We start from the raw sequence: 8,727 nt of genomic DNA, 5'->3' as shown, positions 1-8,727 counted from the left end.
CTCATGCTGCCAAGCGAAACTCAGGTTTGCTCACTTGATGAGAGGCAAAGCCAGTCTACCTGGTTGTGGTGAAGCAAAGTAGAGGGTTTACTCATAGGCGCCAAGCAAGGAGAACAAGCAGCTGGTGCTGGAAAGACTTGAACACTCCAAGGACTTCCAGGGAAGGTTTTTAAGGTAACAACTGGGGTGAGGGGTCTCAGGGTGTGGGACCAGCTCAGATACATTCTTCTGAATGTACCTCACCTAGTGGTGAGGTCACAGGGTGATGTTTCAGAAATATTAATCATCAGTCTTCTGGTTCCAACTGAAACCACACAGCTGGTCTCAGCTTAATGAAGGTTTGGTTCTTTATGTCTCAATACAGAAGGAATTCGGTCAGAGACAAAGTGAGAGGTAAGAATGGATTTGTTAGTATAGGGTTCTTGTGAAGGATATGAGCAGACAGGCAGAAGTCCACTCCAAGAACTTACTGGGCTACACATTTATAACCAGAAGAAAAGTGGGGCAGGAGAGAAGGCCATCTTCCCCCTCATTCTTTGAATAAATTCCAGGCTTATATCACTAGCTTCTCCTTCGAGTCTTAAAAGCAGAAATAAGCAGTTCTGCATAACAGTTGGGAGTCTTTGGCACCCCACTTCTGATAATGGAGACAACCATGAAGCAGAAGATTGGGAAAGAAATTGAGGACCGAGCAATAGTATGGACAAGTTGGACATTTGACTCAGCAATAGTATCACCCACAGTTTTCTCAAGTGCACATGGAACAGTCTCCAGGATGAGTATCTGTCAAAAAACAAGTCTTAAATTTTAAAAGATAAGAACCATACAAAGTTATCTTTTCCTATCACAATGAAATGAAACTTAAATCATTAACAGAAGAAAAACCGGATAATTCACAAGTATGTAGAAGTTAATCAATATACTCTTAACCAATGTGTCAAAAGAGAAATCACAAGGGAAATTTTCTAATTTCCCAAGAATACAATTTACCAAAACTTATGGGATGCAGTGAAAGCTGTGTAAACAGGGAAATGTATAACTGTAAATATATAAATTAAAAAAGAAAAAGATCTCAAGTTAATTACCTAATTTTATAGCATAAGGAACCAGGCAAAGAAGCACAAACTAAACCCAAAACTGGTAGAAAGAAATAAACAATGAAGATTAGAGTGGAGAAAAACAGAAAATAAGAAAACTGTTAAGAAAATCAATGTAATTACATGATGGCTCTTTGAGAGGATCAGTGAAACTGACAAACCCTTAGCCATCAGTTCAGTTCAGTCACTCAGTCATGTCTGACTCTTTGCGACCCCATGAACCGCAGCACTCCAGGCCTCCCTGTTCATCACCAACTCCCGGAGTCCACCCAAACCCATGTCCATCGAGTCGATGATGCCATCCAACCATCTCATCTTCTGTCGTCCCCTTCTCCTCCTGCCCTCATCATTCCCAGCATCAGGGTCTTTTCCAATGAGTCAGCTCTTCCCACAGGTGGCCAAAGTGTTGGACTTTCAGCTTCAGCATCAGTCCTTCCAATGAACACCCAGGACTGATTTCCTTTAGGATGGACTGATTGGATCTCTTTGCAGTTCAAGGGACTCTCAAGAGTCTTCTCCAACACCACAGTTCAAAAGCATCAATTCTTCGCGCTCAGCTTTTTTTATAGTCCAGCTCTCACATCCATACATGCCCACTGGAAAAACTACAGCCTTGACTAGATGGACCTTTGTTGGCAAAGGTCTGCTTTTTAATATGCTGTCTAGGTTGGTCATAACTTTCCTTCCAAGGAGTAAGTGTCTTTTAATTTCATGGCTGCAATCACCATCTGCAGTGATTTTGAAGCCCAGAAAAATAAAGTCAGCCACTGTTTCCACTGTTTCCCCTTCTATCTGCCATGAAGTGATGGGACTGGATACCAAGATCTTAGTTTTCTGAATGTTGAGCTTTAAGCCAACTTTTTCACTCGCCTCTTTTACTTGCATCAAGAGGCTCTTTAGTTCTTCTTTACTTTCTGCCATGAGGGTGGTGTCATCTGCATATCTGAGGTTATTGATATTTCTCCCAGCCATCTTGATTCCAGCTTGTGCTTCCTCCAGCCCAGCGTTTCTCATGATGTACTCTGCCATGCTCATAACCCTTAGCTATGTTGACTAAGAAAAAGACTACTTTTGTTTCATTAAACTGACAAATGTTTAGCTACCTTGACTAAGAAAAAGACTACTTTTTTTATGGTTAAAATCAGAAATAAAAGTGGGGATGTAACAAAACTATACAGAAATAAAAAGTACTATAAGAGACTCAAGAACAGTTGTACACAAAAAAAGTGAGATAACCTAGATGAAAGGGACAGATTCCTAGAAACACAAAATCTCCTGAAACTGAATTATGAAGAAATAAAAAATCTGAATGGACCTGTAACTAATAAGATTGAATCAGTAATTTAAAAAAAATCTCCCAACAAAGAAAAGCCCCAGATCAAGATGGCTTCACTTTACCAAGGATTTAAGGAAGAATTAATGCCAGTCCTCTCAAATTTTCCCAAAAAATTAAAGATGAGGGAACACTTTCTAATGGGTGCTATGAAGTCGGCATTCAGTTCAGTTCAGTTCAGTCGCTCAGTCGTGTCCGACTCTTTGCGACCCCATGAATCACAGCATGCCAGGCCTCCCTGTCCATCACAAACTGCCGGAGTTTACTCAAACTCATGCCCATCGACTCGGTGATGCCATCCAGCCATCTCATCCTCTGTTGTCTCCTTCTCCTGCTGCCCCCAATCCTTCCCAGCATTAGGGTCTTTTCCAACGAGTCAACTCTTCACATGAGGTGGCCAAAAGATTGGAGTTTCAGGTTTAGCATCAGTCCTTCCAATGAACACCCAGGACTTGTCTCCTTCAGGATGGACTGGTTGGATCTCCTTGCAGTCCAAGGGACTCTCAAGAGTCTTCTCCAACACCACAGCTCAAAAGCATCAATTTTTTGGCGCTCAGCTTTCTTCATAGTCCAACTCTCACATCCATACATGACCACTGGAAAAACCATAACTTTGACTAGACGGACCTTTGTTGGCAAAGTAATGTCTCTGCTCTTTAACATGCTATCTAGGTTGGTCATAACTTTCCTTCCAAGGAGTAAGGGTCTTTTAATTTCATGGCTGCAGTCACCATCTGCAGTGATTTTGGAGCCCCAAAAAATAAAGTCTGACACTGTTTCCACAGTTTCCCCATCTATTTGCCATTAAGTGATAGGACCAGATGACATGATCTTAGTTTTCTTAATGTTGAGTTTTAGGTCAACTTTTTCACTGTCCTCTTTCACTTTCAACAAGAGGCTCTTTAGTTTTTCTTCGCTTTCTTCCATAAGGGTGGTGTCATCTGCATATCTGAGGTTATTGATATTTCTCCCGGCAATCTTGATTCCAGCTTGTGCTTCTTCCAGCCCAGCGTTTCTCAAGATATACTCTGCATATATGTTAAATAAGCAAGGTGACAACATACAGCCTTGACGTACTCCTTTTCCTATTTGGAACCAGTCTGTTGTTCCATGTCCAGTGCTAACTGTTGCTTCCTGACCTGCATACAGGTTTCTCAAGACGCAGGTCAGGTGGTCTGGTATTCCCATCTCCTTCAGAATTTTCCACAGTTTATTGTGATCCACACAGTCGAAGACTTTGGCGTAGTCAATAAAGCAGAAATAGATGTTTTTCTTGAACTCTCTTGCTTTTTCGATGATCCAGTGGATTTTGGCAATTTGATCTCTGGTTCCTCTGCCTTTTCTAAAACCAGCTTGAACATCTGGAAGTTCTTGGTTCACATATTCAAAGCCAAGCAAAGACACTGCAAGAAGAGGAAACTGCAGACCAACATCCCTCATGAATATTGAAGCAAAAAATCTCAACAAAATGTCAGAAAGCTAAAATCAGCTGCATAGTGAGAGGATTGTACACACGACCAAGTGGGACTTGTTGCAGGAATGCGAAGTGTGTTCACATGATACCCACATTAATAGGATGAAGAAAAAAATCACATTGTAATCCCAATTGGTGCAGTAGAAGCATTAGACAAATTCAGTACCCTTTCATGATTAAAAAACACTCAAAAAACTAGGAATAAAAGGAAACTTCCTCAATATCATAAAGTCCACATCTGAAAATGCTACATCTAACATCATTCTCAGTAGTGAAAGACTGAAAGCTTTTCCCATAAGATCAGCAGTAAGATAAGAATACCCACTTTGCCACTTCCATTTAATGCATTATTGAAAGTTTTAGAAGAATTAGGCAAGAAAAGGGGGTCAAAGTTACCAAAATTGGATAGGAAGAAATAAAATTTATCTCTGTTCACTGGTGACTTGATCTTATATGTAGAAAATCCTAAAAAATGCCACAAAAGAACGTTTAGAAATAAGAACCTAATTCAGCAAAGGGGCAGGATACAATCATCACACAAAAGTCAGAAGCATTTCTATACACTAACAATGAAGAATTTGTAATGGAAATTGTGAAAACCATTTCATTTGCAATAGCATAAAATAAAAGACTGAACAGTGTTGAAAACATTGCTGAAAGAAACTAAAAAAGACATACCTAAATGGAAAGACAGCCCTTGTTCACAGATTGGAAGACCTAATCTTGTTAAAAAAGATGTCCTTTTGAGAAATAGATTTAAGGGACTAGATCTGATAGACAGAGTGCTTGATGACCTATGGATGGAGGTTCGTGACATTGTACAGGAGACAGGAATCAAGACCATCCCCAAGAAAAAGAAATGCAAAAAAGCAAAATGGCTGTCTGAGGAGGCCTTACAAATAGCTGTGAAAAGACAGGAAGCAGAAAGCAAAGGAGAAAAGGAAAGCTATACCCATTTGAATGCAGAGTTCCAAAGAATAGCAAGGAGAGATAAGAAAGCCTTCCTCAGTGATCAATGCAAAGAAATAGAGGAAAACAATAGAATGGGAATGACTAGAGATCTCTTCAGAAAATTAGAGATACCAAGGGAACATTTCATGCAAAGATGGGCTCAATAAAGGACAGAAGTGGTATGGACCCAACAGAAGCAGAAGATATTAAGAAGAGGTAGCAAGAATACACAGAAGAACTGTACAAAAAAGATCTTCACGACCCAGATAATCACGATGGTGTGATCACTCACCTAGAGCCAGATCCTGGAATGTGAAGTCAGGTGGGCCTTAGGAAGCATCACTACGAGCAAAGCTAGTAGAGGTGATGGAATTCCAGTTGAGCTATTTCAAATCGTGAAAGATGACACTGTGAAAGTGCTGCACTCATCATGTCAGCAAATATGGAAAACACAGTAGTGGCCACAGGACTGGAAAAGGTCAGTTTTCATTCTAATCCCAAAGGCAATGCCAAAGAATGCTCAAACTACCGCACAATTGCACTCATCTCACATGCTAGTGAAGTAATGCTTAAAATTCTCCAAGCCAGGCTTCAGCAATATGTGAACCATGAACTTCCAGATGTTCAAGCTGGTTTTAGAGAAGGCAGAAGAACCAGAGATCAAATTGCCAACATCCGCTGGATCATCAAAAAAGCAAGAGAGTTCCAGAAAAACATCTATTTCTGCTTTATTGACTATGCCAAAGCCTTTGACTGTGTGGATCACAATAAACTGTGGAAAATTCTGAAAGAGATGGGAATACCAGACCACCTGACCTGCGTCTTGAGAAACCTGTATGCAGGTCAGGAAGCAACAGTTAGAACTGGACATGGAACAACAGACTGGTTCCAAATAGGAAGAAGAGTACATCAAGGCTGTATATTGTCACTTTGCTTATTTAACTTATATGCAGAGTACATCTTGAGAAACGCTGGGCTGGAGGAAGCACAAGCTGGAACCAAGATTGCCAGGAGAAATATCATTAACTTCAGGTATGCAGATGATACAACCCTTATGGCAGAAAGTGAAGAAGAACTAAAGGGCCTCTTGATGAAAGTGACAGAGGAGAGTGAAAAAGTTGGCTTAAAGCTCAACATTCAGAAAACTAAGATCTTGGTATCCAGTCCCATCACTTCATGGCAGATAGAAGGGGAAACAGTGGAAACAGTGTCTGACTTTATTTTTCTGGCTCCAGAATCACTGCAGATGGTGATTGCAGCCATGAAATTAAAAGACACTTACTCCTTGGAAGGAAAGTTATGACCAACCTAGACAGCATATTAAAAAGCAGAGACATTACTTTGTCAACAAAGGTTTGTCTTGTCAAAGCTATGGTTTTTCCAGTAGTCTTGTATGAATGTGAAAGCTGGACTGTAAGGAAAGCTGATTGCCAAAGAGTTGATGCTTTTGAACTGTGGTGTTGGAGAAGACTCTTAAGAGTCCCTTGAACTGCAAAGAGATCCAATCAGTCCATCCTAAAGGAGATCAGTCATGGGTGTTCACTGGAAGGACTGATGTTGAAGCTGAAACTGCAATACTTTGGCCACCTGTAGGAAGAGCTGACTCATTTGAAAAGACCCTGTTGCTGGGAAAGATTGAGGGCAGGAGGAGAAGGGGACAATGGAAGATGAGATGGTTGGATGGCATCACCGACTCAATGGACATGGGTTTGGGTGGACTCTGGGATTTGGTGATGGACAGGGAGGCCTGGCATGCTGTGGTTCATGGGGTCGCAAAGAGTCGGACACGACTAAGCAACTGAACTGAACTGAACTGAATTAAGCAACTCAATAGTTTGACAGGACATTAACCTTGTTCTGATCTTCCCTCATAGCTCAGTTGGTAAAGAATCCACCTGCAATGCAGGAGACCCCAGTTCAATTCCTGAGTCAGGAAGATCCGCTGGAGAGAGGATAGGCTACCACTCCAGTATTCTTGGGCTTCCCTTATGGCTCAGCTGGTAAATAATCTGCCTGCAACGTGGGAGACCTGGGTTCGATCCCTGGGTTGGCAAGATCCCCTGGAGAAGGGAAAGGCTACCCACTCCAGTATTCTGGCCTGGAGAATTCCATAGACTGTATAGTCCATGGGGTCACAAAGAGTCAGACTTTCACTTTCTTTCTAACCTTGTTCTTAAAGAATCATTAAGGTGTAAAGTGAATAGTTTAGAAAGCACCTGGACCCCACAGTCAAAGCCTGTCTCATGGAACTGTCTGTCCTTTATACATAAGAAGTTGAGTTTATGTAGGATCATCCACAGCCCAGAAATCTGACATTGAGATCTGAGCAGAGTGTTTCTTGAAAATTCTCCAACCTGGCATCTTTTCTTCTCACTTACAATTTCATTCTGAGCAAAAATTCACATTTGACAGTGTTTTGATGTGGAAATCCTTCCAGATATTTTGCATTTTGACAGCAAACTCCAGAGTTAAACTGCTGCTGGGGTGACTGGGAGGGTTTAGGTCCTGAGACGGAGCCGCCGGAAGGTCCCACGGAGCCATTGTTATAAATGTGCAGAGACGGTTACTCAGTGAGTCACGAATGACAGGCTGTACCTGGTTCTGAAGCTTTCTTCTCTGTGACTGTCCATAATTTTTACTTCTTTGCTTGCCTTTACTGTATACTTTTTTAACTTTCAGGAGTCTTGTAAGAAACAGTCATTGAACTTCATTCCTGAGTCAAATGTGGCTTTGCTGTAATGATGCCAAAAGTCTTAAGGAGCATCATGAAGCCAATTGAATCATTATTCCCCAGTGCTTCCACCCTTTTCAAGTTTCAGAGGGAAGAGGCTTCATCCATTTAACATACACATCACTGAACTTGAGTTTGGCCCTCTGGTTGTGCAAAAATTCAGAATGTATCTGATACAGTAGAAATAGGTTTCAGGGATCTTTTACTGTAAGCCCTTTTTGAAATAATCACAGCAAATAGCTTATAGAAATCATTAGCACAGATGCTATATGTTCTATAATATTACAGTATAATCTTCCAACTAAAGGAAGACTGTTTTCGTTTTTGTGAGATTGTGTGTTCATGGTTCACAGCGATTCAGGCCAGCAGATCACACACTCTGCCTATGAAATCCCACTGAAGACAGAGTGGCCACGCCGGAAGCACAGCTCTCGGAGGAACAGACAGGAAGTTGGAGACTCTTAATTTTATGAGCTGGAAATGTCACTGAATTGGATGTTTCCAGTAAATACTGATGTAGTTCTGCTGGGCAGAGCAGGGCCCGCGTCTAGCTGCTCCCAGGCGGTTCTGGAGTAAACGCTGCGGAAGGCTGTCCATTCCTCGGAGACAGCCCCCTACCCTTGCAGAAATTGGCCCTGCATTTCAGCCCCCAATGCGGGAGACCCCAAAGAGGTGAGGCAGCCAGATGAGCTGCTTCTCTTTCACGAGGGAAGGAGCCTCCCCAGGTCAGGGGCCGCAGAGACTTGCCTGTGAAGTGGGACCAGCACTGCCCTGCGGGGCTGCTGAGAGAGGAGAACACTGCACAGGGGCCGCACGGGGTGTGTTTGTTAAATAAAACATGGAATCCATTGCTCGGTCTCTGCAGAGCCTGATAAAGCCTCAGGAAACAGAAAACAGTGAAAGTGTTATTTGCTCAGCTCTTTGTGACCACCTGGATGGTAGCCTTCTAGGCTCCTCCGTCCATGGAATTCTCCAGGCAAACATACTAGAGTGGGTTGCCATTCCCTTCTCTAGGAGATCTTCCCTACCCAGGGATCGAACCCAGGTCTTCTGCATCGTGAGCACATTGTTTACCATCTGAGCCATCAGGGAAGCTTGAAAAATGTAGAATCAGATCTTAAATCCAACTTCCCATTTGCAA

This window comes from Cervus elaphus, chromosome 21 (assembly GCF_910594005.1).
Source record: "Cervus elaphus chromosome 21, mCerEla1.1, whole genome shotgun sequence".
In the NCBI taxonomy this organism is placed as follows: Eukaryota; Metazoa; Chordata; class Mammalia; order Artiodactyla; family Cervidae; genus Cervus; species Cervus elaphus.
The sequence above is the reverse complement of the archived record's forward strand: the minus strand, read 5'-3'. Positions refer to the sequence as shown.